We start from the raw sequence: 17,271 nt of genomic DNA, 5'->3' as shown, positions 1-17,271 counted from the left end.
ACCCCCGTATGGATCTACCCTAAAGCCAGATGAACATAACCGTGTTTGCACACAAATTGCGTGAACTGAACCATTAATTTAAAAACCAAACAAATAACGCGCCGCAGGCTTTATTTTCCGGTGCATTTGCGTAGGGAAAGGACGCATCGAGCGCAAACTAATTAGCCGTTTTAAATGGCTGAGAGCAGCGGTCCGTTTTTTTTGCGCACGAGTACAGTGAAAAACACAGTTGCGCTTGTATATATACACAATGCCCAATACGCAGAAACACGGCGCAGTTACACGCACAACTACACATCCTCTGGTGTGACTTCGGCCTTGGGCTGTATTTACAATGGGGAGAGCCGGGCACAGGCTCCATCCCACACAATACGGATGCCATTCGCACAAGTGAAGAACACGTTTTTTGCCATCACTTTATACCGAAAATCCAAGATACAAAAATGGCAGCATCTCCTTGTTTTGGGCGATTCTTGTTTAAGAATTGAACATTATTTCCTACTGGTGCCGCGCAATCTGCAGGCAAGTAGGGAGCTTTTCCCCCCACATTTTAACAAGGGGTTTTCCAGAACAAAGAAAAAAACATTTCCGCAGACTAATGCGCTGCAGTGTAAACAAAATAAAGAAAAAATAAATATCTCCGCATGCATTCCGCATCCAGCGCTGCACACAGAACATGGCGGACGCATCAGGATGGGCCCCCTGCCGCTCACTGTGCACATGGCCACTGAAGCCCGAGCGGTCACGTGTACAATGAACGGCATCTTCCGATTTCCGGGCGGCAGCGCTGGATGGGAAGCTGCGGTATGGGTGGGAAAATCTGACCTATAATCGTAATCGCACTCACAGCGTACATACGGCCCGACATGAATCCAGTCTAAATATCTATTTAACACACACACACACACATTCCATCTGCAGCAGTCGGGACATGCTGGGAGTTGTAGTCTACCAACAGTTGTGGAGCCGCCGATCATTCAAAAAGGAAACGGAACATATACAAAAATATATCCCAGAAGCAGAAACTGAGGACAAACACTGGAGACGTGAGCGACCGACCACCAACAGGGGACACGGGGGCCAGTCTCATCACAGACCACCAACAGGGGACACGGGGGCCAGTCTCATCACCGACCACCAACAGGGGACACGGGGGCCAGTCTCATCACCGACCACCAACAGGGGACACGGGGGCCAGTCTCATCACCGACCACCAACAGGGGACACGGGGGCCAGTCTCATCACAGACCACCAACAGGGGACACGGGGGCCAGTCTCATCACAGACCACCAACAGGGGACACGGGGGCCAGTCTCATCACAGACCACCAACAGGGGACACGGGGGCCAGTCTCATCACAGACCACCAACAGGGGACACGGGGGCCAGTCTCATCACAGACCACCAACAGGGGACACGGGGGCCAGTCTCATCACCGACCACCAACAGGGGACACGGGGGCCAGTCTCATCACCGACCACCAACAGGGGACACGGGGGCCAGTCTCATCACCGACCACCAACAGGGGACACGGGGGCCAGTCTCATCACAGACCACCAACAGGGGACACGGGGGCCAGTCTCATCACAGACCACCAACAGGGGACACGGGGGCCAGTCTCATCACAGACCACCAACAGGGGACACGGGGGCCAGTCTCATCACAGACCACCAACAGGGGACACGTAATAGTCACTGCTGATATATTTGCAAGACTGAACTTTGCGCATTTTCACCCTCGTGGTTTTTTGCGCGCATCAATATGCAGCGATCAGTGTATTTACACGTGCAAAAACAAAAATGCAAGAAAGCCCCATTGATTGGAGGTGTACACATGCAGTTTCTGGTGCGTCTATATAAGTGTATAATACGCGCCAAAATAGCGCACGCTGCAGTATTTTTCACACGTGAAACATGTCAAAATATCCCAATTGTGTGCAAATACGGACTGAAAATACCCCCCGTGTGAATGAGCCCTTGGCGTCTCCCAGAACACGGCTAAAGACTAAAGAGAGGAGTCAGTGCGCAAGTCGAGCCCTGAACAGAGTGCAAGCATGTGAGCAACTACAGCCAGAAGAGGAGAGACCACCACATCCCCCCTGCATAGGACTCCGGAGGCAAAGGAGCAACTGCCGAAAACACACAATCCACTTTATAGCCACTGGACAGGGAGGCGACCCTATAAAGCCAGAGCCCACCTCCTACCGAGTGACATCCAGAAGTGACAAAAGAGCCGTCACCGCTGCCGGACCTGTAGATCGACCATACAGACAAGAGCTGTCACCGCTGCCGGACCTGTAGATCTACCATACAGACAGGAGCCATCACCGCTGCCAGACCTGTAGATCTACCATACAGACAAGAGCCGTGACCGCTGCCAGACCTGTAGATCTACCATACAGACAGGAGCCGTCACCGCTGCCGGACCTGTAGATCTACCATACAGACAGGAGCCGTCACCGCTGCCAGACCTGTAGATCTACCATACAGGCAGGAGCCGTCACCGCTGCCGGACCTGTAGATCTACCATACAGGCAGGAGCCGTCACCGCTGCCAGACCTGTAGATCTACCATACAGACAGGAGCAGTCACCGCTGCCGGACCTGTAGATCTACCATACAGGCAGGAGCCGTCACCGCTGCCGGACCTGTAGATCTACCATACAGACAGGAGCCGTCACCACTGCCGGACCTGTAGATCTACCATACAGACAAAAGCCGTCACCGCTGCCGGACCTGTAGATCTACCATACAGACAGGAGCCGTCACCGCTGCCGGACCTGTAGATCTACCATACAGACAGGAGCCGTCACCGCTGCCGGACCTGTAGATCTACCATACAGACAGGAGCCGTCACCGCTGCCGGACCTGTAGATCTACCATACAGACAGGAGCCGTCACCGCTGCCGGACCTGTAGATCTACCATACAGACAGGAGCCGTCACTGCTGCCGGACCTGTAGATCCACCATACAGACAGGAGCCGTCACTGCTGCCGGACCTGTAGATCTACCATACAGACAGGAGCCGTGACCGCTGCCAGACCTGTAGATCTACCATACAGACAGGAGCCGTCACCGCTGCCGGACCTGTAGATCTACCATACAGGCAGGAGCCGTCACCGCTGCCGGACCTGTAGATCTACCATACAGACAGGAGCCGTCACCGCTGCCGGACCTGTAGATCTACCATACAGACAGGAGCCGTCACCGCTGCCGGACCTGTAGATCTACCATACAGACAGGAGCCGTCACCGCTGCCGGACCTGTAGATCTACCATACAGACAGGAGCCGTCACCGCTGCCGGACCTGTAGATCTACCATACAGACAGGAGCCGTCACCGCTGCCGGACCTGTAGATCTACCATACAGACAGGAGCCGTCACCGCTGCCGGACCTGTAGATCTACCATACAGACAGGAGCCGTCACCGCTGCCGGACCTGTAGATCTACCATACAGACAGGAGCCGTCACCGCTGCCGGACCTGTAGATCTACCATACAGGCAGGAGCCGTCACCGCTGCCGGACCTGTAGATCTACCATACAGACAGGAGCCGTCACCGCTGCCGGACCTGTAGATCTACCATACAGACAGGAGCCGTCACCGCTGCCGGACCTGTAGATCTACCATACAGACAGGAGCTGTCACTGCTGCCGGACCTGTAGATCCACCATACAGACAGGAGCCGTCACTGCTGCCGGACCTGTAGATCTACCATACAGACAGGAGCTGTCACCGCTGCCGGACCTGTAGATCTACCATACAGACAAGAGCTGTCACCGCTGCCAGACCTGTAGATCGACCATACAGACAAGAGCTGTCACCGCTGCCGGACCTGTAGATCGACCATACAGACAAGAGCTGTCACCGCTGCCGGACCTGTAGATCTACCATACAGACAAGAGCTGTCACCGCTGCCAGACCTGTAGATCTACCATACAGACAGGAGCTGTCACCGCTGCCGGACCTGTAGATCTACCATACAGACAGGAGCCGTCACCGCTGCCAGACCTGTAGATCTACCATACAGACAGGAGCCGTCACCGCTGCCGGACCTGTAGATCTACCATACAGACAGGAGCCGTCACCGCTGCCGGACCTGTAGATCTACCATACAGACAGGAGCCGTCACCGCTGCCGGACCTGTAGATCTACCATACAGACAGGAGCGGTCACTGTTGCCGGACCTGTAGATCTACCATACAGACAGGAGCTGTCACCGCTGCCACATCGGTAGATCTACCATACAGACAAGAGCTGTCACCGCTGCCACACCGGTAGATCTACCATACAGACAAGAGCTGTCACCGCTGCCGAACCTGTAGCTATACCATACAGACAGGAGCTGTCACCGCTGCCGGACCTGTAGATCTACCATACAGACAGGAGCCGTGACTGCTGCCGGACCTGTAGATCTACCATACAGACAGGAGCTGTCACCGCTGCCGGACCTGTAGATCTACCATACAGACAGGAGCAAAAGCAGGAAGCCTTGTGTTGATAACATACAGGTTCCCATCAGAGCGCTGCGGGGCAAAGCACACCAGATACATCATAGCAGGACAGCTCAGCACCGCCGGGGTCCAAGTCCTGCCGGGGGCAACAACGGTTCTCCTGTGTTTGTGCGCTTTATTCCAGGTCTTCCGGCTTCCTTGCACGCTCACAAACCTCACTAGTAGCGCCACATTCATGGATTCTGACGGCGCTGCACAACATCTACACTGTATCAATAAGCAACATCCCTGGAAGTAGAATGTAACAAGCCGTATAATCGCTACAGCACCGCAGACGCATCCGATACATACCGTAACCAGGCTTCGGGCTCATTCGCACGGGCATATTTGCAGTCTATATTAGGCCGCTCACATACATCGGTCACAAAATGGCGCGTCCAAAACTGCCTCATTTTCGAACGCATGTTACATTGTGAGAAGGCGTATTAAAAAGTGCTAAAACTCTCAAAAATTGGGCAGACAATGCTCGAAGATCGCTAGTCTGAAAAGCACAAGGGAAATAAAAGGAAGCGCTGTACCGCGGCATTTGAAACACAAACGCTAATTGCGGTACAAAATTGGGTTACGCGAGAACAGCCTTACACCCGGCTCACGAGTGTCAGTACAGCGTATTCCGTGTACGGGTCTTGCGCATGTACCACGAGCGGCCATGCTGCTGCATACATATGGACGCGTTCTGCGCATTTGTGTCGGCTCATCCACTTTTATGGCCTCACAGTCGGTAATGTGGAGCAAAATACGGCATGATGCAAATTTTTGTATTCCATACACATTGGGGGGGGGGGGGGGGTCTGATAACCCAACATCAGGGGGTTTAAGCAGTATAAATAGACCCGTGTGAATGAGCCCTAATAGCGCCCCCTCCTGGACGCTGCAGAAAAGGTCTATGTAGATGAATAATAACAGGATACAACACTATAGATACATCATAGTATACCACCCTGCAGGGGTATCACAAGCAGAAAACCAAGACTAGTAGAACACTGTAGATACATAATATACACCACCGTATATACACATCATAGTGTACACAAATAGTCTAATACTACAATATAAACCACTCTATATACATACCTGTACAACACTACATGGTGCATACTAGTAGTACAAGTACAATATACACATCACAATACTGTACACAAGTAGGATAATATACCCCCTGTAGATACATCACAGCGTAATAGCACCCTGCTGATGCACCATAATACCTAGGGTAAACACTAGAACATAGAGCTACATAATACACCCCCCCCCCCCTGTATACACAGCAAATCACAGTACATATGTAGTAAATACAATCCCTAATACTACAATCCACATCGCTGTGCATACATCATACAGTACACAAATAGTAATACTACAATATACACCACTGTATAATATACACACACACACACACACACGTGTATACAAATAGCATACTACTACAATATACACACAGTCAATGTACACAAATAGTAATACTACAATACACATTGCTGTATACACCTCATAGTGTAGATAAATAGTATAGTACTACAATATACACCACTGTATATACACATCATAGCTGTAGAACACTACACAGCAGAAGCATTAAGAGAAATGGTGCATACTGTTCACAAGTAGGATAATATACACCCCTGTAGATATATCACAGCGTAATAGCACCCTGCAGATGCACCATAATAAGTAAGGTAAACACTAGAACATAGAGCTACGTAATAATACGCCCCCCCCCCCGTATACACATCACAGTAGACAACCAGTAATAGTCTCCCCCCTCTGCCCCTCGTATACACATTATTGCACACTAGTATAATAAACAACATATTAGATATATAATAGCATATTCTACACCTGTATACACATCCCAGCACTGTAGATAAATTGTGTAACATGTAGCCGGACGCTCCCCCCTGTATACACATCCCAGCACTGTAGATACATAGTATAACATGTAGCCGGACGCTCCCCCCTGTATACACATCCCAGCACTGTAGATACATAATATAACATGTAGCCGGACGCTCCCCCCTGTATACACATCCCAGCACTGTAGATACATAATATAACATGTAGCCGGACGCTCCCCACTGTATACACATCCCAGCACTGTAGATACATAGTATAACATGTAGCCGGACGCTCCCCCCTGTATACACATCCCAGCACTGTAGATACATAGTATAACATGTAGCTGGACGCTCCCCCCTGTATACACATCCCAGCACTGTAGATACATAGTATATATAACATGTAGCCAGATGCTCCCCCCCCCCTGTATACACATCCCAGCACTGTAGATACATAGTATAACATGTAGCCGGACGCTCCCCCCCTGTATATACATCCCAGCACTGTAGATATAGTATAACATGTAGCCGGACGCTCCCCCCTGTATACACATCCCAGCACTGTAGATACATAATATAACATGTAGCCGGACGCTCCCCACTGTATACACATCCCAGCACTGTAGATACATAGTATAACATGTAGCCGGACGCTCCCCCCTGTATACACATCCCAGCACTGTAGATACATAGTATAACATGTAGCCGGACGCTCCCCACTGTATACACATCCCAGCACTGTAGATACATAGTATATATAACATGTAGCCGGACCTCCCCCCCTGTATACACATCCCAGCACTGTAGATACATAGTATAACATGTAGCCGGACGCTCCCCCCTGTATACACATCCCAGCACTGTAGATACATAGTATATATAACATGTAGCCGGACGCTCCCCCTGTATACACATCCCAGCACTGCAGATACATAGTATAACATGTAGCCGGACGCTCCCCACTGTATACACATCCCAGCACTGTAGATACATAGTATAACATATAGCCGGACGCTCCCCCCTGTATACACATCCCAGCACTGTAGATACATAGTATAACATGTAGCCGGACGCTCCCCCCCCTGTATACACATCCCAGCACTGTAGATACATAGTATAACATGTAGCCGGACGCTCCCCCCTGTATACACATCCCAGCACTGTAGATACATAGTATAACATGTAGCCGGACGCTCCCCACTGTATACACATCCCAGCACTGTAGATACATAGTATAACATGTAGCCGGACGCCCCCCCCCCCCCCTGTATACACATCCCAGCACTGTAGATACATAGTATAACATGTAGCCGGACGCTCCCCTGTATACACATCCCAGCACTGTAGATACATAGTATAACATGTAGCCGGACGCTCCCCCCTGTATACACATCCCAGCACTGTAGATACATAGTATAACATGTAGCCGGACGCTCCCCCCTGTATACACATCCCAGCACTGTAGATACATAGTATAACATGTAGCCGGACGCTCCTCCTGTATACACATCCCAGCACTGTAGATACATAGTATAACATGTAGCCGGACGCTCCCCCTGTATATACATCCCAGCACTGTAGATACATCGTATAACATGTAGCCGGACGCTCCCCCTGTATATACATCCCAGCACTGTAGATACATCGTATAACATGTAGCCGGACGCTCCCCCTGTATACACATCCCAGCACTGTAGATACATAGTATAACATGTAGCCGGACGCTCCCCCCCCTGTATACACATCCCAGCACTGTAGATACATAGTAGAACATGTAGCCGGACGCTCCCCCCCTGTATACAAATCCCAGCACTGTAGATACATAGTATAACATGTAGCCGGACGCTCCCCCCTGTATATACATCCCAGCACTGTAGATACATAGTATAACATGTAGCCGGACGCTCCCCCCTGTATACACATCCCAGCACTGTAGATACATAGTATATATAACATGTAGCCGGACGCTCCCCCTGTATACACATCCCAGCACTGTAGATACATAGTATAACATGTAGCCAGACGCTCCCCCCTGTATACACATCCCAGCACTGTAGATACATAGTATAACATGTAGCCGGACGCTCCCCCCCTGTATACACATCCCAGCACTGTAGATACATAGTATAACATGTAGCCGGACGCTCCCCCCCCCTGTATACACATCCCAGCACTGTAGATACATAGTATAACATGTAGCCGGACGCTCCCCCCCTGTATACACATCCCAGCACTGTAGATACATAGTATAACATGTAGCCGGACGCCCCCTGTATACACATCCCAGCACTGTAGATATAGTATAACATGTAGCCGGACGCTCCCCCCTGTATACACATCCCAGCACTGCAGATACATAGTATAACATGTAGCCGGACGCTCCCCCCTGTATACACATCCCAGCACTGTAGATACATAGTATAACATGTAGCCGGACGCTCCCCCCGTATACACATCCCAGCACTGTAGATACATAGTATAACATGTAGCCGGACGCTCCCCCCAGTATACAGATCCCAGCACTGTAGATACATAGTATAACATGTAGCCGGACGCTCCCCCCGTATACACATCCCAGCACTGTAGATACATAGTATAACATGTAGCCGGACGCTCCCCCCTGTATACACATCCCAGCACTGTAGATACATAGTATAACAACATGTAGCCGGACGCTCCCCCCCTGTATACACATCTCAGCACTGTAGATACATAGTATAACATGTAGCCGGACGCTCCCCCCCCCCCTGTATACACATCCCAGCACTGTAGATACATAGTATATATAACATGTAGCCGGACGCTCCCCCCCTGTATACACATCCCAGCACTGTAGATACATAGTATAACATGTAGCCGGACGCTCCCCCCTGTATACACATCCCAGCACTGTAGATACATAGTATTTATAACATGTAGCCGGACCTCCTCCCTGTATACACATCCCAGCACTGTAGATACATAGTATAACATGTAGCCGGACGCTCCCCCCTGTATACACATCCCAGCACTGTAGATACATAGTATAACATGTAGCCGGACGCTCCCCCTGTATACACATCCCAGCACTGTAGATACATAGTATAACATGTAGCCGGACGCTCCCCCTGTATATACATCCCAGCACTGTAGATACATAGTATAACATGTAGCCGGACGCTCCCCCTGTATACACATCCCAGCACTGTAGATACATAGTATAACATGTAGCCGGACGCTCCCCCTGTATATACATCCCAGCACTGTAGATACATAGTATAACATGTAGCCGGACGCTCCCCCCTGTATACACATCCCAGCACTGTAGATACATAGTATAACATGTAGCCGGACGCTCCCCCCCCTGTATACACATCCCAGCACTGTAGATACATAGTATAACATGTAGCCGGACGCTCCCCCCTGTATACACATCCCAGCACTGTAGATACATAGTATAACATGTAGCCGGACGCTCCCCCTGTATACACATCCCAGCACTGTAGATACATAGTATAACATGTAGCCGGACGCTCCCCCCCCTGTATACACATCCCAGCACTGTAGATACATAGTATATATAACATGTAGCCGGACCTCCCCCCCTATATACACATCCCAGCACTGTAGATACATAGTATAAGATGTAGCTGGACGCTCCCCCCTGTATATACATCCCAGCACTGTAGATACATCGTATAACATGTAGCCGGACGCTCCCCCTGTATACACATCCCAGCACTGTAGATACATAGTATAACATGTAGCCGGACGCTCCCCCCCCTGTATACACATCCCAGCACTGTAGATACATAGTAGAACATGTAGCCGGACGCTCCCCCCCTGTATACAAATCCCAGCACTGTAGATACATAGTATAACATGTAGCCGGACGCTCCCCCCTGTATATACATCCCAGCACTGTAGATACATAGTATAACATGTAGCCGGACGCTCCCCCCTGTATACACATCCCAGCACTGTAGATACATAGTATATATAACATGTAGCCGGACGCTCCCCCTGTATACACATCCCAGCACTGTAGATACATAGTATAACATGTAGCCAGACGCTCCCCCCTGTATACACATCCCAGCACTGTAGATACATAGTATAACATGTAGCCGGACGCTCCCCCCCTGTATACACATCCCAGCACTGTAGATACATAGTATAACATGTAGCCGGACGCTCCCCCCCCCTGTATACACATCCCAGCACTGTAGATACATAGTATAACATGTAGCCGGACGCTCCCCCCCTGTATACACATCCCAGCACTGTAGATACATAGTATAACATGTAGCCGGACGCCCCCTGTATACACATCCCAGCACTGTAGATATAGTATAACATGTAGCCGGACGCTCCCCCCTGTATACACATCCCAGCACTGCAGATACATAGTATAACATGTAGCCGGACGCTCCCCCCCTGTATACACATCCCAGCACTGTAGATACATAATATAACATGTAGCCGGACGCTCCCCACTGTATACACATCCCAGCACTGTAGATACATAGTATAACATGTAGCCGGACGCTCCCCCCTGTATACACATCCCAGCACTGTAGATACATAGTATAACATGTAGCTGGACGCTCCCCCCTGTATACACATCCCAGCACTGTAGATACATAGTATATATAACATGTAGCCAGATGCTCCCCCCCCCCTGTATACACATCCCAGCACTGTAGATACATAGTATAACATGTAGCCGGACGCTCCCCCCCTGTATATACATCCCAGCACTGTAGATATAGTATAACATGTAGCCGGACGCTCCCCCCTGTATACACATCCCAGCACTGTAGATACATAATATAACATGTAGCCGGACGCTCCCCACTGTATACACATCCCAGCACTGTAGATACATAGTATAACATGTAGCCGGACGCTCCCCCCTGTATACACATCCCAGCACTGTAGATACATAGTATAACATGTAGCCGGACGCTCCCCACTGTATACACATCCCAGCACTGTAGATACATAGTATATATAACATGTAGCCGGACCTCCCCCCCTGTATACACATCCCAGCACTGTAGATACATAGTATAACATGTAGCCGGACGCTCCCCCCTGTATACACATCCCAGCACTGTAGATACATAGTATATATAACATGTAGCCGGACGCTCCCCCTGTATACACATCCCAGCACTGCAGATACATAGTATAACATGTAGCCGGACGCTCCCCACTGTATACACATCCCAGCACTGTAGATACATAGTATAACATATAGCCGGACGCTCCCCCCTGTATACACATCCCAGCACTGTAGATACATAGTATAACATGTAGCCGGACGCTCCCCCCCCTGTATACACATCCCAGCACTGTAGATACATAGTATAACATGTAGCCGGACGCTCCCCCCTGTATACACATCCCAGCACTGTAGATACATAGTATAACATGTAGCCGGACGCTCCCCACTGTATACACATCCCAGCACTGTAGATACATAGTATAACATGTAGCCGGACGCCCCCCCCCCCCCTGTATACACATCCCAGCACTGTAGATACATAGTATAACATGTAGCCGGACGCTCCCCTGTATACACATCCCAGCACTGTAGATACATAGTATAACATGTAGCCGGACGCTCCCCCCTGTATACACATCCCAGCACTGTAGATACATAGTATAACATGTAGCCGGACGCTCCCCCCTGTATACACATCCCAGCACTGTAGATACATAGTATAACATGTAGCCGGACGCTCCTCCTGTATACACATCCCAGCACTGTAGATACATAGTATAACATGTAGCCGGACGCTCCCCCTGTATATACATCCCAGCACTGTAGATACATCGTATAACATGTAGCCGGACGCTCCCCCTGTATACACATCCCAGCACTGTAGATACATAGTATAACATGTAGCCGGACGCTCCCCCCCCTGTATACACATCCCAGCACTGTAGATACATAGTAGAACATGTAGCCGGACGCTCCCCCCCTGTATACAAATCCCAGCACTGTAGATACATAGTATAACATGTAGCCGGACGCTCCCCCCTGTATATACATCCCAGCACTGTAGATACATAGTATAACATGTAGCCGGACGCTCCCCCCTGTATACACATCCCAGCACTGTAGATACATAGTATATATAACATGTAGCCGGACGCTCCCCCTGTATACACATCCCAGCACTGTAGATACATAGTATAACATGTAGCCAGACGCTCCCCCCTGTATACACATCCCAGCACTGTAGATACATAGTATAACATGTAGCCGGACGCTCCCCCCCTGTATACACATCCCAGCACTGTAGATACATAGTATAACATGTAGCCGGACGCTCCCCCCCCCTGTATACACATCCCAGCACTGTAGATACATAGTATAACATGTAGCCGGACGCTCCCCCCCTGTATACACATCCCAGCACTGTAGATACATAGTATAACATGTAGCCGGACGCCCCCTGTATACACATCCCAGCACTGTAGATATAGTATAACATGTAGCCGGACGCTCCCCCCTGTATACACATCCCAGCACTGCAGATACATAGTATAACATGTAGCCGGACGCTCCCCCCTGTATACACATCCCAGCACTGTAGATACATAGTATAACATGTAGCCGGACGCTCCCCCCGTATACACATCCCAGCACTGTAGATACATAGTATAACATGTAGCCGGACGCTCCCCCCAGTATACAGATCCCAGCACTGTAGATACATAGTATAACATGTAGCCGGACGCTCCCCCCGTATACACATCCCAGCACTGTAGATACATAGTATAACATGTAGCCGGACGCTCCCCCCTGTATACACATCCCAGCACTGTAGATACATAGTATAACAACATGTAGCCGGACGCTCCCCCCCTGTATACACATCTCAGCACTGTAGATACATAGTATAACATGTAGCCGGACGCTCCCCCCCCCCCTGTATACACATCCCAGCACTGTAGATACATAGTATATATAACATGTAGCCGGACGCTCCCCCCCTGTATACACATCCCAGCACTGTAGATACATAGTATAACATGTAGCCGGACGCTCCCCCCTGTATACACATCCCAGCACTGTAGATACATAGTATTTATAACATGTAGCCGGACCTCCTCCCTGTATACACATCCCAGCACTGTAGATACATAGTATAACATGTAGCCGGACGCTCCCCCCTGTATACACATCCCAGCACTGTAGATACATAGTATAACATGTAGCCGGACGCTCCCCCTGTATACACATCCCAGCACTGTAGATACATAGTATAACATGTAGCCGGACGCTCCCCCTGTATATACATCCCAGCACTGTAGATACATAGTATAACATGTAGCCGGACGCTCCCCCTGTATACACATCCCAGCACTGTAGATACATAGTATAACATGTAGCCGGACGCTCCCCCTGTATATACATCCCAGCACTGTAGATACATAGTATAACATGTAGCCGGACGCTCCCCCCTGTATACACATCCCAGCACTGTAGATACATAGTATAACATGTAGCCGGACGCTCCCCCCCCTGTATACACATCCCAGCACTGTAGATACATAGTATAACATGTAGCCGGACGCTCCCCCCTGTATACACATCCCAGCACTGTAGATACATAGTATAACATGTAGCCGGACGCTCCCCCTGTATACACATCCCAGCACTGTAGATACATAGTATAACATGTAGCCGGACGCTCCCCCCCCTGTATACACATCCCAGCACTGTAGATACATAGTATATATAACATGTAGCCGGACCTCCCCCCCTATATACACATCCCAGCACTGTAGATACATAGTATAAGATGTAGCTGGACGCTCCCCCCTGTATATACATCCCAGCACTGTAGATACATAGTATAACATGTAGCCGGACGCTCCCCCCTGTATACACATCCCAGCACTGTAGATACATAGTATAACATGTAGCCGGACGCTCCCCCCCTGTATACACATCCCAGCACTGTAGATACATAGTATAACATGTAGCCGGACGCTCCCCACTGTATACACATCCCAGCACTGTAGATACATAGTATAACATGTAGCCGGACGCTCCCCCCCTGTATACACATCCCAGCACTGTAGATACATAGTATAACATGTAGCCGGACGCTCCCCCCCTGTATACACATCCCAGCACTGTAGATACATAGTATATATAACATGTAGCCGGACGCTCCCCCCCTGTATACACATCCCAGCACTGTAGATACATAGTATAACATGTAGCCGGACGTTCCCCCCCCCCTGTATACACATCCCAGCACTGTAGATACATAGTATATATAACCTGTAGCCGGACTCTCCCCCCTGTATACACATCCCAGCACTGTAGATACATAGTATAACATGTAGCCGGACGCTCCCCACTGTATACACATCCCAGCACTGTAGATACATAGTATAACATGTAGCCGGACGCTCCCCCCTGTATACACATCCCAGCACTGTAGATACATAGTATAACATGTAGCCGGACGCTCCCCCCTGTATACACATCCCAGCACTGTAGATACATAGTATATATAACATGTAGCCGGACCTCCCCCCCTGTATACACATCCCAGCACTGTAGATACATAGTATAACATGTAGCTGGACGCTCCCCCCTGTATACACATCCCAGCACTGTAGATACATAGTATAACATGTAGCCGGACGCTCCCCCCTGTATACACATCCCAGCACTGTAGATATATAGTATATATAACATGTAGCCGGACGCTCCCCCTGTATACACATCCCAGCACTGTAGATACATAGTATAACATGTAGCCGGACGCTCCCCCCTGTATACACATCCCAGCAGTGTAGATACATAGTATAACATGTAGCCGGACGCTCCCCCCTGTATACACATCCCAGCACTGTAGATACATAGTATAACATGTAGCCGGACGCTCCCCCCTGTATACACATCCCAGCACTGTAGATATATAGTATAACATGTAGCCGGACGCTCCCCCCTGTATACACATCCCAGCACTGTAGATATATAGTATATATAACATATAGCCGGACGCTCCCCCCTGTATACACATCCCAGCACTGTAGATAAATTGTGTAACATGTAGCCGGACGCTCCCCCCCTGTATACACATCCCAGCACTGTAGATACATAGTATAACATGTAGCCGGACGCTCCCCCCTGTATATACACCCAGCACTGTAGATACATAGTATAACATGTAGCCGGACGCTCCACCTGTATATACACCCAGCACTGTAGATACATAGTATAACATGTAGCCGGACGCTCCACCTGTATACACATCCCAGCACTGTAGATACATAGTATATATAACATGTAGCCGGACGCTCCCCCCCTGTATATACATCCAGCACTGTAGATACATAGTATATATAACATGTAGCCGGACGCTCCCCCCTGTATACACATCCCAGCACTGTAGATACATAGTATAACATGTAGCCGGACGCTCCCCCCCTGTATACACATCCCAGCACTGTAGATACATAGTATATATAACATGTAGCCGGACCTCCCCCCCTGTATACACATCCCAGCACTGTAGATACATAGTATAACATGTAGCTGGACGCTCCCCCCTGTATACACATCCCAGCACTGTAGATACATAGTATATATAACATGTAGCCGGACCTCCCCCCTGTATACACATCCCAGCACTGTAGATACATTGTATGGGACCTCCCGCTCCCCTGTAGATCGCTACAATGTAACAGTAGTGACACCAGGCGGCGGCGGCAGCAGCAGGTACTCTGAGAGGAGCTGCTGGCCACCAGTCACCGCACTCGGCCGCGGACGGGACCCTCCAGCCGCCTCTACCTGCTGAAGGCCCCGGCCGGTCTCTCCTGCTGCCGGGATCCGCCTCCTGCTCCCCCTCCCTGGATAGCTCCCCTTTAAAAGATGGCGGGCAGGGAAGATGTACCCTGCTCTCCGGGTTGGGTGTCCCTCCGGCAGCCCCCCGCACGCCCCGGGCCGAGGAGGAGCGGCGGCGGGCAGTGAGCGCGCTCTTCCCGGCAGCCCCCGCTCCGCGGCCCGGCGGACGTCTGAGGGAGCTCCGCGCGGAAGCTTTTGTGTTATACCTCACAAAGGCTCGTCCGGAGCGGCCGCTACCACCGAGCGGCGGGGGGAGGGGGAGCCCGGGATCCGCGGCTGTTCTGCCCCCCCCTCTGCGCCGGCCCCGCACCCCGCTGTCAACACATAGAGACACAGACACAGGAGGAGAAGGCCTAGAGCCGAGCATTACTTTGCCCCCGCCGCTGCGGAACGATCCCCGGACAGTCCCCTCCAGCGCCTCTTCTTTTTATCCTCACCAAGGCAGCATAATAGACCGAGTTCGAAGTGAACGGCGCGCATGCGCCAAACCCGCGCAGCCCGCCGGGATTTGTAGTCTCCGAGCCGCATGCGCTGCTACTGTAGGAAATAGAAATGGGCGCCTGGACAGACTACAACTCCCAGCGCCGCCCGGGTGTTTCCTTCCCTTCCCCCCTCCATGGAGTGGCCGGGAAAGGGGGAGAGAGAGACAGAGGCTGTTGCGGGCGCTGATTCCGCGGCTGGTGTGGCCTGTTTTTAGGGTTTAGGCTCGGTACAGTGCTGAGTAGCTCCCGGGTGCCGCTGGTCACGGCAGGGACTGACTCTTAAAGGCGGCCTCCAGCGAGCCCGGGTAAAGGGGAGGCCCCAGGACCTCCTCCTCCTCCATGACTTCCCTCTGTTCTAGTCAGGGGGGCTCATTGTCCCTATTTATATCCTGTGCCCACTGGAGCCCAGTGAAGGCAGCTCTAAGGTGACCACACCTGGCACTACTCACATAGTGGTGCCAACTTAATGCCAGGCAGGAAATGTTACGCTCCATTATCATGACTAGCGCCATAATCCAGGGCCATGTTACACGCCATTGTGCAGATTCGTAGGCGTCAATCTGTCCGCACAGCATCAAGA

The 17,271-nt window shown here is 50.6% G+C and overlaps 1 protein-coding gene across 8 annotated transcripts in view; it reads right to left on the bottom strand.

Annotated features, from left to right (window-relative positions):
• BRD3 (bromodomain containing 3) overlaps positions 1 to 16,717 on the bottom strand; it is a 54,083-nt gene extending 37,366 nt beyond the window's left edge. For 6 of the 8 annotated variants that reach the window (XM_066580261.1, XM_066580264.1, XM_066580267.1 and 3 more), the window contains exon 1: positions 16,580 to 16,717. The gene's annotated coding sequence lies outside the window, so the exon portion shown is untranslated. Of the gene's footprint in view, positions 1 to 16,155; positions 16,369 to 16,579 lie in introns of those variants that run through there. The other 2 variants (XM_066580263.1, XM_066580262.1) reach the window with 2 other exon arrangements.
• Positions 16,718 to 17,271: the final 554 nt, after the last annotated feature.

The sequence above is a fragment of the Eleutherodactylus coqui genome, chromosome 10 (assembly GCF_035609145.1).
Source record: "Eleutherodactylus coqui strain aEleCoq1 chromosome 10, aEleCoq1.hap1, whole genome shotgun sequence".
In the NCBI taxonomy this organism is placed as follows: Eukaryota; Metazoa; Chordata; class Amphibia; order Anura; family Eleutherodactylidae; genus Eleutherodactylus; species Eleutherodactylus coqui.
The sequence above is the reverse complement of the archived record's forward strand: the minus strand, read 5'-3'. Positions and strand labels throughout refer to the sequence as shown.